We start from the raw sequence: 20,942 nt of genomic DNA, 5'->3' as shown, positions 1-20,942 counted from the left end.
CTTTAATTTAGTAGTGCGTCATAGAAATCTCTATGTTGACACCAGTGAAGAGTGGCTTTCTTTGTATTTTCAGTGCCAATTAAAAAATAGATTTAGTGATGTCCATTGGTGAGCACTCTCGAGTTTATCCCAATTCAGCGACCCTGTAGGACAGGAGAACTGCCACGTAGAGTTTCCAAGGCTGTAATGTTGGGGGGAGCAGAAAGCCTGCTCTTTCCTCTCGGAGTGTCAAACCGCCAACTTTTGTTAGTAGCCAAGCACTACAGAGCTCCTTGATGTCTTGAAGAGTACTGTTTTTGTAAAGACTATTTTAAAATGGATGTAACAACAAATTACAATTCGATTGTAGCTAGGTAACATTCTGTTCTTTACACTTTCAGATGATCATTTAATTAAACCATTTTACTGAGGGAAAGAACGAAAACATCAATTTGTAGTGTCGGTGCAATTTATATACTATCCATACAATTTTACAAATGCAGATAAAATAGTTGTACATTGTACAGGGGTACAGATAAAGGCTGGAAACACAGGGAATCCAGGACAGATAAACCCCTCAGGACCAATAATGAGAGTAGTGAAGGGGAAGGTGGGGTGAGAAAGGGGGAACCAACCACAATGGTCTACATATAACCCCCTCCCAGGGGGCTGGACAACAGAAAAGTGGGTGAAGGGAGACATCTCTCAATGTAAGACATGAAAAAAAAATAACAATAATTTTTAAATTATCAAGGGTTCATGAGGGAGGGTGGGGGAGGGAGGAAAAAAATGAGCTGATACCAAGGGCTCAAGTAGAAAGAGTTTTGAAAATGATGATGGCAACGTAATGTACAAATGTGCTTGACACAATGGGTGTATAAATAGATTGTGATAAGAGCTGTATGAGCCCCCAATAAAATGATTTAATAAAAAGATAGTTACAGATTTCACTTTTCAAACTTCTGCACATATTGTGAACTAAGAGTTTTATTATTCGGTACATTTTGACATTATGAAGAATCCTCAAAGATGAGATCTCATTGTCTATATATTTACTTTTTCTAATATAAAATTTGAGGATGTTTAAATTTTTGTCTTTTATATTCTATAGAGCTAAAAGCTCATAAGCTGAATTCTTGAAAATTTATCAGTGTTTGAAAAATATTGTTGGCAGTGTAGAGAAGACAGTTTTCAAGATGCCTATGTGAACCATTTTTGTGGTTTGAGTTTTTTTTTAAGGGGTATTCTTTTTGCAGATGTTAGTAAAAAACCTTGGTCCTATTTCTTTCTCTTAATGTTATAATCTAAATCCAGATTCATTGCTATTTGAGTCAGTGTTGGCTTATAGCGAGCAAGGGCTGTCATTGGAGAATTTTGTTGGGAAACCTTACTCTACCCACCTTAGAACCCTGATCTTGTCCCTTTAGATTTTTTCTTTTTTGTTTCCCCAAATTCAGCATTCAAAAGGATCATAATTTGAGGTCCTTGATGTGGTGTAAAGGGAAGCAGACCGAATTCTTCAGGAAAGAGAGATGGAAGCACTGCCTTCAGAACCCTAGATGGAGAATAGGTTGAGAAATAATGACTTCACATTTTAAGATTTTAAATGTTTATGATTTTTGTAGCATTGCTTTTGATCTACCTTCCTACAAGTAACTACTGAAAGCAAGTGATATAATTTTTTTTGGTTTGGTTTCTCTACCATCTCTTTTGAAATACACGGTGGACAGTATAATACATTAATTGTCCATTTTTCTCAGACTGGAGATGCATGAAAGCATTTTTTTAGAGCAGAAAGAAGAACCGCTCCTGTAAAGATACTCTCTTTAATCACTTTTGCTGGTAGCCACCAGAAAGTTGGGTGGCTTAAACACACTAGCTGTTTGTTGGGTGAAAGATGTGCTCATCTGCTTCCCTAAAGTTTCCAGCCTTGTCAACCTGGTAGGCAGTTCTACCGTGTCCTGTAGTGTCACAATGAGTCAGAATGAACTTGATGGCAGTGGGTTTATTGGTTGTTGTTGTTTTTTTCTGTTTAAGTATTATTTCTTACATTGTAAAAAAGCATGATGTTCATAATTCAGTCAACTTCGTATCCAGTAGTTTAAACCCTTCATCAAATCACTCAATAAATTACCCCTCATCCTTTCCCTGGGGGATAAAAATACTCGCTTTAGGTAGCTAAGACATTGATTTGTTTTCTTGTAATACAAAGTATTTGGGAATCTTGGCAAAATTTTAATTTGGATTTTAATTCATGTTACTTTATAATTACACTGTAATGTGTCCAGTGTAATTTCAGATTTGTTGACAAGGGCCTGATCTACTTGGTATATCTAGATCCATGCCAGAGGAGTAGATAAATTGAAGTTTCTAGTAGACTGCAGGTGTACCTCAGTGCACTTCTAGCTAATGTTATTGATTTTATTTTTTTCAGTACTACTTTATTTATGTTTGGTAGCAATATATGCAGCTAACCATACATTTATTTATAATTTCTACAACAGTTTGATGACATGGCCTATATACTGCATAATGTGTTAACATTTTTACCCCCAAATATTTTTATTGGGAGGTAATATAGATATCATTCCATAGTTGTCACATCAAGCTGTATTTTACAGTTGCTACCATAATCAGTTTCAAAGCATTCTCCTTTTTAAACTCCTTGCTATCATCTCTGCTTTACCCCCCCCCCCAAAGTATCCCCCCAGAGACCCTTATTATACTTGCTCATTCTGTAGATTCATCAATCATGAGTTTCATGTACTGAAAAACAGGAAAACATAACAAAAACTCAAAAGGGCTATCCCCAATGACAAAATACGTTAGAACTAAATCCCAATATGAAGAGGGAAAAAAACAAAACACATAAAATGTTGAAAGCCATATCAGGCCAACGTATATGGGAGGGATAAACTGACATGATTTTAACTATTTCAAGTCATGTTTATCATTTTGATCTTCTATAGTCATTTCTTTAATGTACTCTATTTTGTAACCAGTTTATTTCCATCTCTCCATTATGGATAGAGGGAAATCACCAGAGCCTTGTTTCCTTTATAGATCTCAAAAATGTATCTTGGGCTCGCACTGTCATACATAGCCTTTTGCCAATCAGAATCTCAAAATTTGGGCTTTGGTACTATTTCCTCCTTCAGCTTCAAATTAAATGATTTGCTATCCTTTGGTCACTGATGTTGGTGTGCTTCTTCCATGTGCACTTAGCTGACATCTCACTTTGATGACTGCTTGTTAGGAAACAAGCTTTTAAGACTCCAGACACTATTTCATCTGATAGCCAGGCACCATCTGATTTCTTCACCACACTTGGCTGTAACATCCCTATCTTCTGTGTTCCCTTCCTGAAGGCGAGTATCAAGTAGGGCCATGATGTAAGAATTAGTTCTTAAATTGAGTTTTTCACACTAGGATTTAGTGTGAGCCCAAAACTCATTCCCGATTTATATCTTTTTTAAAAAAAATCTGCCTTTGGCTCCCTGTAGAGAACTACTTGTTAATTTATGGTAGAGAGTCTTACTGATTATTTCCCTGGCGCATAAATGACTTCATTAATGTTGTCATTGATTAGCCTCTGGTAATAATTTTTAAAACACAGTCAAAAGAGTGATATTGAACCAAAGTAGGCTAACTGCGTATCGCAATATCTGAATTATTCATATTGTGCAGAGTAAATCCTTTTGTGGCTGGACGCTATTTACAGAAACAATGGGCATTGGTTGTGAGGGAAAATTTACAGCAATATTCTCTGAGAATGTCAATCACAGATTTGTCCAAATAATGTATATCTTATTACAGCATATGGGGCTTTTATACAGCATGTCAATGATTGTCTACCTACTTGTGATTTTCTTAAGTGGAAGAGTTTGGGTAATCCTGTGTTGAATGTGTCTGTCAGTACCATTTTTCAAACAGCATGTGCTCACTCTGTTCTCTGTCATATTTTTAGAATGTTCAGTTTTTTTTGAACTTTCATAGTGCTTGCACACATTATATGGAGGAACCTTGCTGGTGCTGTCATATAAGCATTGGACCTTCTAACTGTAAAGTTGGTGGTTCAAATCCACCAGCTGTTCCTCAGCAGAAAGATGACCCTATCTGCGTCCAGAAAGATTCACAGCCTCTGAAATCCGATATAGAGTCACTTAATAGACTACAGTATAATGTGTGCACTGGGAAACCAAAATTTTGTATATGAATTCTCTTTACTGTGATGGTATAAATCTGAATCTGTGACTTCTCTGAGGTATGCTTGTATTTATTTAAGTAGAGAGCAGTCTGCACATATGCTTTCTATTGATAAATATCATTGTTTTGTGGTATCTTTTAGCATCTCTTTTGGAAAGCTTTGGAGTGATTAACTGGAACAGTAAAAAACTTTGGTCATTGAATGTTAAGGAATGAATAAGATAGGAGATAAGTATACAGAAAGGTGAAATAATATTTGGAGTTAATTTGTCATTTTCTTAAAGAGTTAACATTGGAACTTCCTTACCTAAGGAAGCTAGGATGCACAGAACTAGGAGAATGGCATTACCGTCTTAACCAGTCCAGTGCACGTGCTTCATCTGGAAAGACTTTTTTGGTAGGCTCTTGTTTCCCTGTCATCATTTAAAAGGGCTGAAATTTGAAGTCGTGAGTAGCGGTACAGAGTTACAAACTGAAGTACTTCTTATTCCAGAAAAGGTTAGGTATGATGTGCTCTTTTGTTGTGCTGTTTGGCAGGAAATGAGCGATGTTGCCAAACAGTGAAGTAGTTGCATTTGGGTTGCAGCTGGGAGGCCTCATTCTAATTTTGATGTTCTTTATTTTCATGGATTATATACCGACATTAAGCTGACTGCTAAAGCTTAAGACATATAAATTATGTTGACAGTGTTGATTATACCAGTAGTTTCTGAAACTGTATTCCAGAATGCTAGGATGTATCCATGGAAGATTTACAATGATAATTGTGTCTTAGAGCCCTGATAACTTCTGTGTTTTCAGTTTGTTGAAATTTTGACATAGCACCCTGAAGCTGCAGTGTCTTTTTATCCCCAAACCAAATTCATTGCTGTTGAATTGATTCCAACTGATAGTGACTTTATAGGATAGACTATAACTTCTTCATAAAAAGATTTATAGTTTTAAGGCTTTGAATCTTTACAGAAGCAGATTGCCACATCTTTCTCCCTCAGAGCAGCTCATGGATTTGAACTTCTGAGCATTTGGCTGGTGACCTGGTACTTCAACCACAGGACCACCTCTTATTTGTTCTTAACTAGTGCTTACTTTATTAAGATTACTTTGAAAAGTGACAAGACAGAACAAAGATGGTATGTGGTGAGTAAGTAACTATACAATTTGAAGTATATGTATTTCAGTTTTTTGCTGGTATTCCTCTTGTTTTATGTAGACAAAAATGTCTATGCTAAGAACTCTGAAACGTCTAAAATTTGATTTTATTCAATTTATAAGTTAAAGAATAGTCTGTTACTGTTTTCATGGGTCTGCCAGCAGACGGGAGACTTGGGTCCCAAGTCAGATAAGTGACATTATGATGGTATAGATAGATAATTTTCTCTGTAAATTTTCCTTTTCCGTCATGTTCCGTGGGGTGATGGGTCCATGTGGACACATAGTGACAGCTGAGTATCTCAAGCCAATGCCCAACCCTGTTTTTGAAGTAGTAAACAACACACAAGTTGGTTCAGCTCTTTGTGGTAGGGCAGTAAGATGTGATCACCGTGATCATTTTTGTTGCTGGTGTGGCTTAGTCCTCAGTCTGAGGAGATAGATAAGCTCTAAAGTCAGCAGAAAGTTTGGGCTCATGGCAGGCTGCCTTGTCCAACCGTTCTGAATGAGATTTTTTTTTTGCGGGGGATGAGATTTTTAAAGTGATTTTTTAAGTGTACTTTTTTCCTTTTATTTTGGATTTTATTTATTTTATTATAATCTTCCACCTTGAGTTCCTCACTACTTATTGCCTTGTTTTCTTGGCTTACTTTGATTCTTTTCATCTTCACTTGCTTCCTTTGAACTCATCAATATGTGATTTACATTCTTACCACACCTTCACACATCATCAAGCTTACTCATCTAATAGGTGTTTCTTTCTGCCCTTACCTTGCTTGGTTTCACTATTATATTGCATTTTGAACTTTGCCCTCCCATTCCTTACACCAAGATGCATTTTGCTTTTCTTTATTAATTTTTATTATATTTTATTAATAAAACGATGAAATATATAGAAAAATAGAAAGGACCAGGCAGTTAGGCTCCCCTTGTACCATATAAAAATTGTCTATAGTTAGTTGTTAGCAATTTATGATATTTGCTTTTTTGTATACTAATCTAATGTTTGATACATTTTAAAGTAAATTGTATGTCTCTGCATTTTTCAGTGTTTATAGTTGTTTTACTTTGAGGGAAAATTGACATACTGTGAAATGCACACGTTATATGTATCCTGTTGGATGAGTTTTGACAAATGTTTATACACCTGTGTAACCCAAACCACTTTGAAGACGTAGAATAGGGACTGGCAAACTTAGTTTTAAAAACTAAAAGTTGGGATGTAATTTTGTGAACTCTTTTTATACTTCTTATTCCTTCAATGTAAGGAGTAAGTTTTATTAGAACACAGTCATGTGTTATTGACAGTTTGCTGCTGGCTTCTTTTTGTACAAGAGCAGAATCCAGCATTTAAAGCAGAGCCCACAGAGCCTGAATACTTACTATTCTGCCATTTACAGAAGCATCTGTCTTGTTGGTCTTTGATGTAGCACATTACCATCACCTCTCGACCCTTCCCAGTCAGTCTCTGGGAAAGGCACCCAATGTGACCATTGTTTTGAAAAAAAAAAAATTTTTTTTTAAACTACGTACTGATGAACTTTGTACAAAATTTCCTGGGTTTGGAACTACACTGCATATGGTCTTTAAGCGCCTTTCACTCACATTTTTTTATATCAACCCATTTTACTATCAGTAGTTATTTTCTTATTGCAGAATATTATTCTTTTGTATGAATGTATTCTGTTGATGGGTATTTGGGTTGTTACAGCTTCTTGGCTATTACAATAAAGTTATGATTATTCTTTTTGGATATATATGTTTCATTTCTTGAGTGGAATTGCTGAGTCATTGGGTGTGTTTAGTTTTATAAGAAATGGCTAGACTATTTTCCATAGTAGTTTTACATTTTGTACTTCCACAACAATGTGTGAACATTTTTGGTGCTCCCTATCCTTGCCAAAGTTTTGGTGGTTGTGTCAGTCTTTTAACTTTTAGCTATTCTAGTGAGTTTATTTTTTGATGTTGAAAATTAATTTTTTAGCATACAAGGTCCTTGAATAGCCCATTCCATAACCATACAGTGTCATTTCTTAGCAATCTGACCTCTTTTATGATCTAGCTTCTGGGGTTCAGAAAGATCTACTAACTAAACTTTTTTAGCCATAATGCGTTCTCTACATTTCTCTGAGTTTATATGTTTACTTCCTTGAAATTCAGCACCATACCCATTTAGTTTATCTTGTAAAATCCTGTTTTTATTTGTGAAAGCTCTTTCTAATGAAGAGAAATGTTTTTATATCTATCATCTGCTTTGAGGCAGAGGGAAAGTTGAGACTCAGAGTATTAGTGACCTTGTTGTTATCTTATATTTTGTGTTTATCTTCTATCCCTTGTAGACTAAACTGTTTCACAAAGGTGCTTAAACGATTTAGAAATTTCTGACTTTTAATTTTGTCTGCAATATGTTTTAACTTTAAAGGAAACTTACAACTCTCTATAAACTTTTGAGGCAATTCACACTGCAACATTTTATACAAACAAAATTTTGACAGCTTGAAGACTAGTGTTATGTCAACTTGCATTTCCAGGGTAATTTGCCCATCAGTTTGCTGCACGGTGCTGGATTGTGTGTTGCTGCGATGTTGAGAGCTATGTCACTGGTGCTTCAAAGAACAGCAGGGTCACTCACAGTGAACAGGTTTCAGCAGAGCTTCCAGACTACAAACTGAACTATGATGAAAGAATTAATTAGCCACCGAAAACCTTATGGACACCAGTGAAATATTGTCAAATACTGAAAACATCATGAATTCTTCACCTCATGAAAGGTGAAGAATATGAGGGGGTACCATCCCCAAACTGGAATTATTTCCCCTAAAGCTATAGAGTTAAACTTTTAAACAAAACAACCCTATCAACTTCAAAGTACACTCTATTACACTTAATTCATTTGTCAAATCTGTGATTCCATCTTGGAAATATTTTCAAACTCATTTATTTGGATGGCTGACAGCACCTCCCCATGTATTTTTCTTCACCTTGTCTATGTCAAATCGCAAAAGAAGTTGTACAGAGCAAGGACAGGTGAGTAAGGTGTGTGGGGCAAGAGAGGCATGTTGTTTTTTGCCAAAAACTGGTGCATTGAGATGGCTGCATGCGCAGGCGCGTTGTTGTGGCAAAACCAGTCCCCATCTGCCACAAATGAGGCTATTTTAGTCACACCCTGCTACCTAATTTTTTGAGAATCTCTAAATAGGTTGATTAACAGTCTAACCTGGTGAAACAAACTCCAAATGTACTACAGGTCGATATTTTTGTCAGTTTTGGAAGTTGATGGATGTCTAGAATAAGGTTTGTCATCAGTTGACATTTCACCTTTTCTGAAAAGAGAAAACCAAAACCACTTGTACAGTTGAGTTTCCCCGTATCACTGTCCTTGTAAATTGTGTTCAACATCACAGCAGTTTTAGAGACATTTTGCTAGAGCAGGAAAGAAAATTTCACAGCCACACGCTGTTCTCTTAAATTGACCATAACAAACCCCCCCCGCCCCAAGATTCAAGTGAAACTGCTTTTACAGAGAAAATTCACAGTGACCAGAGAACCTTCCCAGGTGATGCCACTGGTTGCACTGACTGAGGTGAGCTTGATACTCACCCAGTGGGAAAAATGCATATTACGAATGCTCTGGTCCTCCTAGTGCAATTCTGTTTTTTTGGGGGGTACCCCCTCTTCTCCAATCCAGTTCAAATATATGGATTCTTCCTCTGGGATCTTTATTCAGTGTTCATCTTTCACATGCATATGAACCGATTGAAAACAGCATGGCTTGGGTCAGACACCTCAGTTCTCAAATTAACATCCTTACTTTTCAATACCCAATGCAACACGGTTTTTGGTCTCTTGACTACTGCTACCTTGAACATTGATTATGGATCCAAGCAAGACCAAATCCTTGACAATTTCAATCTCTTTTCCATTTATCATTCTGTTACCCATTGGTCTTGTTGTGAGGCTATCTTCTTTACACTGAATTGTAATCCACACTTCAGAATTCAGTCTGGTCTTCATCAGCGAGTTCTCACTTTCTGTAAGCTAGGTTGTGTCATCTGCATATCTCAGGTTGTTAAGCCTTTCTCCCATCCTGATGCGGAATTCTACATATAACCCTTCTTCCCCAATTATTTCTTCAGCACACAGGTTAAGTATGATGAGAGGATACAATTCTGATGCACACCTTTCTTGATTTTAAACCATGCATGGTTCGTATGTTCTGTTCACGCAAGTACCTCTTGATCCCTTTAAAAGTTCCACTTGAGCACAGTGAAGTGTTCTGGAATTCCCATTCTTCTCAAGGCTGTTCTTTGTTATGATTCACACAGTTGAATGCCTTGGTATAGTCTGTTAACACAAGTAAACATCTTTCTGGTCTTCTCTCCTTTCAGCCAAGATCTGGCTGACATCAGTGGTGAGATCCCTTGTTCTATACTGAACCTGGCCCGAATCTCTGGGAGCTCCCTTTCAATGTACTGCTGCAACCGTTGTTGAATTATTTTCAGCAAAATTTTACTTGCATGTGATATTAATGATATTTTATTTATAATTTGAGCATTCTGTTGGATCACTTTTATTTGGAATGGGTACAAATATAGATCTCTTCCAGTTAGTTGGCTAAGTAGCTGTCTACTAAATTTCCTGGCAAAGATGAGTGAGTGCTTATCAACTTGCTGAGGCATTTCAATTGGTATTCCATTAATTCCTAGAGCCTTGTTTATGGCTAATGCTTTTAGTGCAGCTTGAACTTCTTCCTTCAGCACCCTGGGCCCTTATATGCCATCTCCTGAAATTGTGGATTGTGGACTAGTTGTTTTTGGTACAGTGACTATATTATTTCCATTTTCTTTTGCTGCTTCCTGCATCGTTCAGTATATTGCCCTAAAATCTTTTAAATATTTCCAGTTGATGTGTGATTTTTTTTTAAGTTTAAGATAGGCTTCCCTTTGGTTTTTGAACTCTAGGTCTTTGCACATGTCATTATAATATTTTATTTTGTCTTCTAGACCTGCCCTTTGGAAATGTCTTTTTATCTCCGTGACTTTATCATGTTTTCCATGTGCCTTAGCTACTTTACAATGAAAAACAAGTTTCAGAGTCTCGTCTGATATCCACTTTGATCTTTTTTTTCTTGCTTTTTTTTAAAACGACCTTTTGCTTCATGTATATTTTCCCGTTTTATTTTCAAGTAATTTACATATGATAAATTCAATAGTTCAATCATATCATGGAAAATTGTAGTCACCCCCACATCAGTTTTAGAGCATTCTCCCTCCCCCATAGTCTTAGCACCTTTTAAGATGATTCATGCAATCACAATGTGTTCTGCTCGCTACCCCTCCCATCTTTCCTGTTTTGCCCCTCCCCCCCATTCTCTCTGTCCGCTTGTATCTATTATTATCATTATGCATTCACACTTCCTGTGCATCGCCGCCGTTGGGAGACCCAACAGCAAGTGATATTCTTGATGCCATCCCACAGTTCATCAGTTCTTTTGCCATTACTGTTCATTTCAGGTGGGATATACTTAAGGTCATATTTTGGCTCTTGTGGACTTGTTTTAATTTTCCTCACTTTCATCTGAACTTATATATGAGTAATTGATTGTCTGTTCCACAGTCAGCTGTTGGCTTTGTTTTAGCTGCTAAAATAGAGTTTCTTCCTGGTCTCTTTCCACAGATGCCATCAATTTGATTTCTCTATATTCTGTCTGGAGAAGTCCAACAACTTTTGTGTTGTTGAAAAAAAAATTTTTTGGTGAAGAAGTTGTTGATTGGATTTTCTCGAGTTTTGATTGATATTGTCCTATCAACAGACGTTATTGTATTTACAGATAGATTCTGATATTTCCTTTTTGACAGTGTGGCACGCTATTCTTCTTGATTGTTTCATTTCCAGCTTTATAAGCCATATGAATTTCTTATTCAAAATGGCCAATGCCAGTCCATTTAAGCCACTCACTAATGTTTTGAGTGTTGATTTTTATGTATTTAATTACCTTTTTGGACAACTTCCAATTTTCCTAGATTCATACTTTGTACATTCCAAGTTCCAATTATTCATTGGTACTTGCAACATTTTCTTCTCATTTTGAGTCATTCCCCATCAGCAGGTACGATGCCAAAGGCGTCACTTGATTCATGTCATTATGGTCAACTCTACTCTGAGAACGTAGCTCCTCATCTGTCATTTTGAGTGCCTTCTGACATGGCGCGTCTCAACTTTTTTGCTTTTGTTTTTGCCACGTTCTCTGACAATGTCTTGCTTTTTTTTAAATGAGGTTTTCAGTATCTGACAATAGTTTGATTCCATCCATAAAGCTTCCAGTGGCTAATTCCTCAGAAGTGGATAGCTTATTCCTTTTTTGTAGTCTGTTTTCAGTCTAGAAGCTCTGGTACAACCTGTTCATTTTGGGTGACCCCACTGATATTTGAAATACCAGTGACATAGCATCACAGCTTCACACAAGCCACCACGGTATGACAAAATGACAGAGGTGCTGTATCGGTACTATATTTTTCTATATATTTTGTTAAGTTTTTAAAAATGCCTCTGTATTTTATAATTGCAACAATTTTTTTATTGTCAGTTAGGTAGCGATTTACATTTCAGATCAGTAACTTAGTCTTGGACATTGTAAACTGCTAGTCAAACCCTTCAGTAGTTTAAACTTCACCTGCTTCTTGATTTCCCTCCTCTGAGGTGGAGACAAGGGAGCTGTGGTGGTGTAGTGGTTACATGTTGGGCTGCTGAATGCAGGGTCTAAAATTCAGAACACTGGCCAGCTCCTAGGAAGAAAGACAGGGCTTTCTACTTATTTATTAAAAAAAAAATTTTTTTTTCTTTTTCTTTTAAATCGTTTTATTAGGGGCTCATACAACTCTTATCCCAATCCATACACACATCAATTGTGTAATGCACATTTGTACATTCATTGCCCTCATCACTCTCAAAACATTTGCTCTCCACTTAAGCCCCTGGCATCAGGTCCTCATTTTTCCCCCTCCCGCCCCGCACTCCTCTCCCTCATGAGCCCTTAATAATTTATAAATTATTATTTTGTCATATCTTGCCCTGTCCGACGTCTCCCTTCACCCACTTTTCTGTTGTCCGTCCCCCAGGGAGGAGGTCACATGTAGATCCTTGTAATCATTTTCCTCTTTCCAACCCACTCTCCCTCTACCCTCCCAGTATCGCCACTCATACCACTGGTCCTGAAGGGATCATCCGCCCTGGATTCCCTGTGTTTCTAGTTCCTATGTGTACCAGTGTGCATCCTCTGGTCTAGCCAGACTTGCAAGGTAGAATTCGGATCATGATAGTGGGAGCGGGGAAGAAGCATTTAGGAACTAGAGGAAAGTTGTTGTGTTTTTCATCATTGCTACATTGTACCCTGACTGGCTTGTCCCTATCAGAACAAAAAATCTTACCATAGTGAATGAGGTGGGTAGTGTGGAGTGGAGACCCAAAACCCAATTTGTAGGCCACTGGAGAACCCCTTGCAGAGGGAGCTTGGGGAGGAGGCTTTCTACTTCTGTAAAGATTTAAAGTCTCAGAAACCCATTGGGGCAGTTGTACCCTGTCCTGTAGGGTTACTACTATACATCTACATTGACTTGATGGCAGTGTGTTTTTTGGTTTGAAGGTGGAGACATAGGGTCGCCTTGAGTTGGAATCAACTTTAATGACAATGAGTTTGGTTTTTTGAATCTAAATGGAGGCAGTCCCATATGAATCCTGTCAATCCTCATAGTAAAGAACTCCCTCCAAAATAAGATTATAGCTATAGGCCTGGGGGTTATAATTTACAATTCAGTGATACCTCAGTTGTCAAACACCTCCAAGCTCGAACTGCCCACTTCTCCAACAGCAAAGTGTGAAAAGTATCTGCCCTGTGTTCCTAACTTGCTTCATAGTTGAACTGAAAATCCAACTTGAAAAAACCTGCACAGGCGGAGAGTGAATCATGAGCCTCGTCTTGCCATGGACACTTCATATAGTGCTTGTGTTAGTGTGGTTAAACATTTGTGACTGTGGGGAGATTTTTTATGCTTTATTTGCAAAAATTATCAGAACCATGACTCCAAAGAAAGTTAATGATACCAGCACTAAAGCTAAGAGGAAAGCCATGAGACTCACTGTCGAGTTAAAGAAATAAATTGCGCACTTTTCCTCTACCCTCCCTGTTTCACCATTCACCCCACTGGTCCTGTAGGACTCATCCACCCTGGATTCCATGTATATTCAGTTCCTATCTGTACCAGTGTACATCCTCTGGTCTAGCCAGACTTGCAAGGTCAAAAGTGGGTAGGAAAGAGGGAACCGATTACATATGTGAACTATATGTGACCTCCTCCCTGGGGGATGGACAACAGAAAAGTGGGTGAAGGGAGACGTTGGACAGGGCAAGATATGACAAAATAACAATTTATAAACTATCAAGGGCTCATGAGGGAGGGGGGGACAGGGAGGGAGAGGAAAAATGAGGACCTAATGCCGGGGGTTTAAGTGGAGAGGAAATGTTTAGAGAATGATGAGGGCAATGAATGTACAAATGCGCTTTACACAATTAATGTGTGTATGGATTGTGATAAGAGTTGTATGAGCCCCTAATAAAATGATTTAAAAAAAAAGAAAAAAGAATGCGAAATTTGAATCAGGTCACTACTTTTCTTATTTGGTGGCTCAGTACAATGTGGTTAAGCTGACATTGTCAACATTTTTGCGGGGTGGGGTAGGGTGGAGCAGGGAATGTGGCTAACGTAGCTAGCAAAGAACCCAGACCATTGATGAGGTTGAAAAGTTGCTGTTAATTTGGATAAATCAGAAACAACTCAACGACACTACTGTATCTCAGACAATGATATACCTGAAGGCAAAACGCCTCCATAGAGATTTAATGAAAAACATGGGAGGGTGTGCTGAGCAGCCCAACATGTTCAAAGCCAGCCATAGGCTGGTTTGGCAAATTGAAAAGAGATCAAGTATACCCAGTGTAGTGCAGTGAGGCAGGGGTGCAAATAAAAATGAAGCCGGATCAATTGGAACAAAACCATATTTTTTTTGGGAAAAAGAGGCTCAATAGGACTTTCATAGTTAAAGAGGAAAGGCATTGCTTGGCCAGAAGTTTATGAAAGATAGGCTCACTCTGTTGTTGACTGGGAATGCAAGTGGGGAGTGAAAGTGAAGCCCATGTTAGTGTACCATTCTGAAAACTCATGAATTTTTAAACAACATAACATAATGAACATAATTTTATTAGCTGTATTGTGTTTTGATATTTAAGGCATTGTATATATTATGTTTAGATGTTTTAGGGAGTATTTCTACAACTTATGGCTGTTAATTTTGTGTTAAAGTCCTGAAAATGAATGTATGTGTAATTTTGGGGTTTCAAAACCAATTACTTGGTTTCCATTATTTCTTATTGGAAAAATATATTCAATTCTCAAACTTTGGTGTTTGAAAATCAAACTTGTAATGAATTGAGTTTGACAACACAGTTATCACTGTACATCACAAAAGGGATTACAGCTAGAAGTACCATATTAAATAATTGACTACTTCTCAGTTATGCGTCCCCCCTCCCCCCCAGTTGGCCAGATTGACACAATGAAGTACCTCACCCAGTCTACTTTGGGGATCTTTAAGGTTGCTTTTGTTCACTTGTTTTTTACATTTTCTCCCAGCTTAACATGTATTGCTTAGGATCTTTATATGAATGGTATCTTCTACGGTTATTTAGTCTACAACCCATGTGGTAGCCCTACTTAAGTAAGTCTATTAACATAGAATTGTAGGTACCAGTATAGTTTTATTTGTCTGTTTTTATAGTGATGAGATAGTTAAAGTTTATTGTGCCAACCTGGCCAATAAACATGTGGGGTTAATTGAAGGGCAGAGAGATAAATGTCTCAGTGAGCCTTGCCTTTCTAGTTCTCAGGTCTCTTGCTTTCTGATGGTTGGATCAGGGTGCAGCTGCCTTAGCCAGTTTCGTGCTTCAGCTGTCAAGGCTCACTTCCTGTAAGACATCCCTGAAGAGATGCCACATGGACATACCCCGATGCAGCCCTGGGTGCTGGAGCACCCGTGTGGAGATCCCCTGCCAGCGTTGAGATGCTTACACATTCACTGACTCGGCTTTCCTCCTGCAGTCAGTGTCATTGCGTGTGTTTTGTGAGATGAAGGACCTTGTGAACTGGTGTTGGACATCTGGGCTAATGTTGGACATGTGGGCTTGGGCAGTACTGGGTTGGGATGTTTCTTGATGTGCACTTAACCCTTTATATAAAACTCTCTCTTAAACATATGAGTTGCTGTAGATTTTTTTCTCTAATGTACCCAGACTAACACAATTGATTACTCTGCAACTGTTGGATAAAAATGTTGCTATTTGTTTCAATAAAGATTTAGGTCTTGGAAGCCTGGTGAAGCAGCTCTGTTCTATAGTATTACCATGAGTCAGAATCAGCTTGACTACATGGCAGTGAGGGTTACGCAGCAACTACAGTGACACCTGTGAGAGCTTGCACTTGATGAGGCTGCTCTGACACCTTTCAGAGGCTGCAGTCTGACCACATGTTTTAATCACTTGCTTTAGTGGAAAATACTTGTGTTTTCTTTCTCTGACAGGTTTCTGCCTTAGCCACGTTCCAACTTTCATGAATTTTACGGCATTTTCTTAATATCTGGTTTATATTCTAAAAGATTACCTAGTTATCTGTGTGTTGATAATGTTTTAGAATTTCATACATTTTATTTATGCAGGCCTAAATTTAAAAAATGTGTAATACATTCAGCTGACCGTTATTAAATGTAAGCCAATTGATAAGATCATTGTAATTTACATGATTTTATGTAGGCCTAACTTAAATTAAAAAAAATATAATACATTCTGCTGACCATTACTACATGTAAGGCAATTGATGAGATCATTGTAATTAAGACTAACTTATTCCTCGTGTGATTGTAAATCATCTTATCTTTATTTTTATCCCTTCTTGTTATTTCTCCCCAAAGTGATTGCTTAGCTGAAATGAAGGTGTAGGTAATTTTCTTTCCCCAAACAAGTTGGAAAATGGTACAATAGTCTTAAGATTTTCTATAAAATTATTTCAGAGATTGAAACTTGTTTGCTTTTACAATTTATTCAAACATGAACAATATTTACTTTTTTTAAAGAATGTGCTGTAGTTTAGCTTGTCTGTGATGTTTCCGTATAGTATTAGGTAAAAAAAATTGTGCTCTTTGCACTGAGACTTTAAGATTATGGAAATAAACTGTAATTGAGGTGGTGATGCAAATAATCTTTTCATGTCACAGATCTTAAAAAAAATTACCCGAGGCCTTATTTATTTAGTTTACAGTTTTATTGGCATAATTAACGTAAAATTCAGTAGTTTAATCATATTAAAGAATTGTACAAGCATCACCACAATTGATTTTAGAAAATTTTCTCTTTTCTTATACTGTTATTAGCATCTCATTACTCTCCAACTACCCCTGCTTATACCCCCAAGCACCATTCATCTAGTTAGTGTCTAGTTTAGTCCCTGGACTGTTGACCCCCTGGGGAAAGCTCCCAGCCCTTGTGGTCTGTTAGGCTCTAGAGATAAGCCACTGGGTACAAGCGTGTATATGCATATAAACACACAGCAAAAAGGGTTAAGGCAGAGTTATATTAAATTGTAGTCACTTCAAGAGAAATGAACGTTGATGGTGCCTGGATATCAAAATATAGAGCGTCTGGGGCCATAAAGGCTTGAAGTTAAAAAAGCGGCCATCTAACAGAGAAGCAACAAGCCCACATGGAAGAAGCACACCAGCCTGTGAGATCATGAGGTGTCGATGGGATCAGGTAACAGGCACCAGAAGACCCAAAACAAACAAACAAACAAACAAGAAAACATTGTTGAGAATGAGGTGGATCAGAGTAGAGATCTAAAACCCATCTGCAGACAATGGGACATCCCTTACAGAAGGGTCTCACGGAAGGGAGGAGTCAACCGGGGTGAAGTATAGCACTGATGAAACACACAGTATTCCTCTGCTTCCTTGAGGCTTCATCGCCCCCCACTATACTGACCCCCATCCTGCCTTTCACTCTGGGCTACACAGGGACAGATAAGAGCTCACCAAACACAGAATCCAGGTTCGATAAACTCCTCAGGAACAGAAATGGGTGTAGCGATACCAGGAGGGTAGGGGGAAGGTGGGGAGAGAGTGGGTAGAAAGCATGGGGGGAGGCAGGCAGCAGTCAGTGTAAAGTATGAAAATAATTTGTGATTTTATTAAGGGGTCACGAGGGTGGGAGGTGGGGAGGGAGGGTAAAAGAGGAGCTGATACCAAGGGCTCAAATAGAATGTAAATGTTTAGAAAATAATGGTGGCAGCATATGTGCAAATATGCTTGATACAATTGATGTATGGATTGTTATAAGAGCTGTAAGGGCCCCAATAAAATGATTTTAAAAAAGAGAGAGAGAGGAATGACTAGGGTCCTCTCAAGAGTTGAGGACGACGCCTTAAGGATACATAGAGACGCTTTTCTCCGGATCCCCTGGAGAGGTGAGATGGGGCCTTGTCTAGTTTTTAAATGGCACTTTCAAAGGTGAGGGGTTGCTGCTCTGCCAATGGTCAAGCAACTTTGTGGTTATTTGTTCCTTACTTCTCTGATCTCATACATATTGCTTCTTTGAGTTTTATCTGTGCTGCTGCTCTGGGGCTGCATGTCTCAGAAAGTTTTACTAAGGTCTGGCTTCAAGGTTAAAATGTTTGCCAACCCCAATTCTTACAGTCTTTTGTTAATAATTTGTTTCAGAGTGTCCATTGTTCCTTCCCTTAGCAGGCCGGGCAGAAACCCCTGTTCTGCCCTGTTAATAATGTGTTAAATTTTAACCTAACTATATGTACATGAATCCACTTTCCAGGGTATTCTGTTTAATACAAAGGCTATTTACATTCCTCCTCTGTGGTCAGAGGGAATTCATTTCAATGGAGGCTTGGTCCATGTGGGCACCCTGCTAATGGATATTGGGCTTTCACTGTCATCCATAATGTTCTGCAAACCAAGTGCTCAGAGTTTTAAGTTAATTTAGCATTTCTTTCTATGATCTTAGATTTTATTATTTGTAATCCTTGATGTGTTAATTCTATTGATAGTATAAATTTAGTCAGTGGTATAGAATTTAAACACTGTTGGAAAAAGGAAAGTGAACATGTATAAGACAGAATTTTAGACCAAATATACATAGATTATTGACTTTTACCGATTAAAAACTTAAGCAGACACTATTTACATAATGAAGGTTGGAGGTAGGGCAAAACTTACAGAAACAGTCATTTACAAAGGCAGAACTATGCCTGCTGGACTAAGATGTCATAAAAAGCAGAGAGAATTTGAAAATAGCAAATATATGGTAGTCTTGAGTTGCGATTTATTGGAGATCCTCAAAGCAAGATTTGAACCAAAGTCCAGTAACTTCCAATTCCATAAGCTTGGGATAGTAGTCATCTGCTTCTTCTCACATTAGGGCAGTTCAGCCTCAGGCCCAAGGGGCTATTTCAGTTCCTTTTATATGCTACAGATGTGTTTAAGGTAAAGTCCAGCTTGCTCAGTGCAGTTTCAAAGTTGGATCCTTCTGATGTGGCCCATGAAGGATGTTGTGTACCTTGAAGAGACAGATTTGGAAGTCCCGGTTGTCTGTAGCATGTAACGTGGCTCACCAAGAACTAGATAGAAACTAGGTCAAAAGCATTTAATTAGGAAATAATAACCTCCCCGGGAGGGGCAATTTAAGTAATGTCATTTTTTCCCAAATGACAGGTTGCCCTACCAGATTTAGTCATCAGCAGAACTGATAACACCTTTTCTGAGACAGACATATCACCCTCCATTAAGCTTCAGGAAGCACCCTTGTAGAATATCTATTGATCAGAGGTAACCATAGAACAATGTTATATGGCAAGAACTGATTGGTTTTTTCCCTCTCCCAGCCAACATAAGAAACTGACCCAGTTGAGGTGCAACCTTCCAGTCAATGTGCTTTTTAAGGTGTATGAATGTGAGAGTTTTAACCTTTTTCTTTCTTTTAATATTCTTGGGACATGTAGTCTGTTGAATGTTGAACTGAAGAAGTTCAGTAGTAACTTTTTTTTTAATATAAAACATTGATTCTTCTTACCTAAGTAGAGCTTTCCTTCATACTACAATGCCTTTTTGCTTGACTTTGCCCCAAAGGGGAAGGGTTTCAAGATCACACTTCCGATCCTTGTGAGTTTATGTGGGAACCTTTAGAGAGCATTATGAGTCCCTCTCAGCTCAGTGCTTACCCAGCAGCACCTCTGAGCCTAATTTTGAACTCTCATACTTTCGTTCTATTGTGCCCCTGCCAACAATCCAAATCAGCCTTCTTTTGCCCTCTGCCTTTTGTACATTTCACCTCCTAGTCTCTTTACCCTACCTGCAGGACTATATTGTATTCTGTTCAGATCTTATGTAGATGTTCATTTCTCCAGAAAATTTACCCTTATTTTCTGTGATATGGTTGATTTATGTCTCCTACCTTATTATTTGTTTTCTGTTTGTCTTTTATCTTCTCCTTTTTCTTGCTTTTACATATTGTATTAAAAATATTAGTGTTGATGTTAATTATCTCTGTTGCCCTTTTAGTTATTCCTCAAGTGTTGAATAGATTTCTCCAGTAAAACAGTTTGAGCTTAGAGTTTTGAAGGGAAGGTGTTTGATAATGATTTCAAGTTCTTTAGTATAGAGTTCTGTTGAACTTTTTTGTTTTATTTGCCTTTGGATCAGTTTTGGTAAGTAATATTATTTTTATACCTATTTAATTTAAGTTGTTGAATTTGTTGCCATAAATTTTATAATGTCTGCATTTTAATGTTGGTAGGCTCTGTAGTAACTAAAACCCCAGAAACCAAATGGAATACTGTTAAGACCATTTCAACTCATAGGGACCATATTGGACGTTTAGAATTGCCCTATAGGGTGGCCAAGGTTATAATCTTTATGCCCTTAGTGGTGAAGTGCACTATGCATTGGGCTGCTAACCTCAAAGTCAGCTGCTTAAAACCACCAGCTGCTTTGCAAGAGGAAGAGGAGACTTTCGACTCCTGTAAAGAGTTACAGCCTGCAACCCACAGGGGTAGTCTGCCTTGCCTTATAGGGTCCCTGTGCATTGGAATCGACTCAGTGGCAGTGAGTATTTAGGAGTCCTGGTGGCAGAGTGTGTTGTTATGCATTGGGCTGCTAACCTAAACACCAGCAGTTAGAAATCTACCAGCCCCTCTGGGGGAGAAGGATGAGACTCTCTGCCTCTGTAAAGATTCATAGTCTCCGAAATCCACAGTACAGTTCTGTTGCTATTCATTGGAATAAACTTGATAATGAGATGGGTTTTTTTAAATTTTTAGTTTTATTATTTTGATAGCTTTTTTGGGGAATCATTTTATTGGGGACTCTTATAGCTCTTAAAACATTCCATACCAAAAAACAAAAACAAAAAAACATTCCATACTTCAGTTGTATCAAGCATATTTGTACATGTGTTGCCATCATCATTTCCAATACATTTTCTACTTGAGCCCTTGGTATAA

General features: G+C 37.9%; 1 protein-coding gene across 2 annotated transcripts in view; it reads left to right on the top strand.

The window, feature by feature from the left end:
• The window catches only part of NDFIP2 (Nedd4 family interacting protein 2), an 82,058-nt gene that overhangs the window by 828 nt on the left and 60,288 nt on the right, over positions 1–20,942 (top strand). The window lies entirely within an intron of this gene.

Source organism: Echinops telfairi, unplaced genomic scaffold (assembly GCF_000313985.2).
Source record: "Echinops telfairi isolate 266 unplaced genomic scaffold, ASM31398v2 ScPeMD7_7467;HRSCAF=8505_0, whole genome shotgun sequence".
NCBI lineage: Eukaryota > Metazoa > Chordata > Mammalia > Afrosoricida > Tenrecidae > Echinops > Echinops telfairi.
Note: the sequence above shows the minus strand (reverse complement) of the source record. Positions and strands in the feature narration are given on the sequence as shown.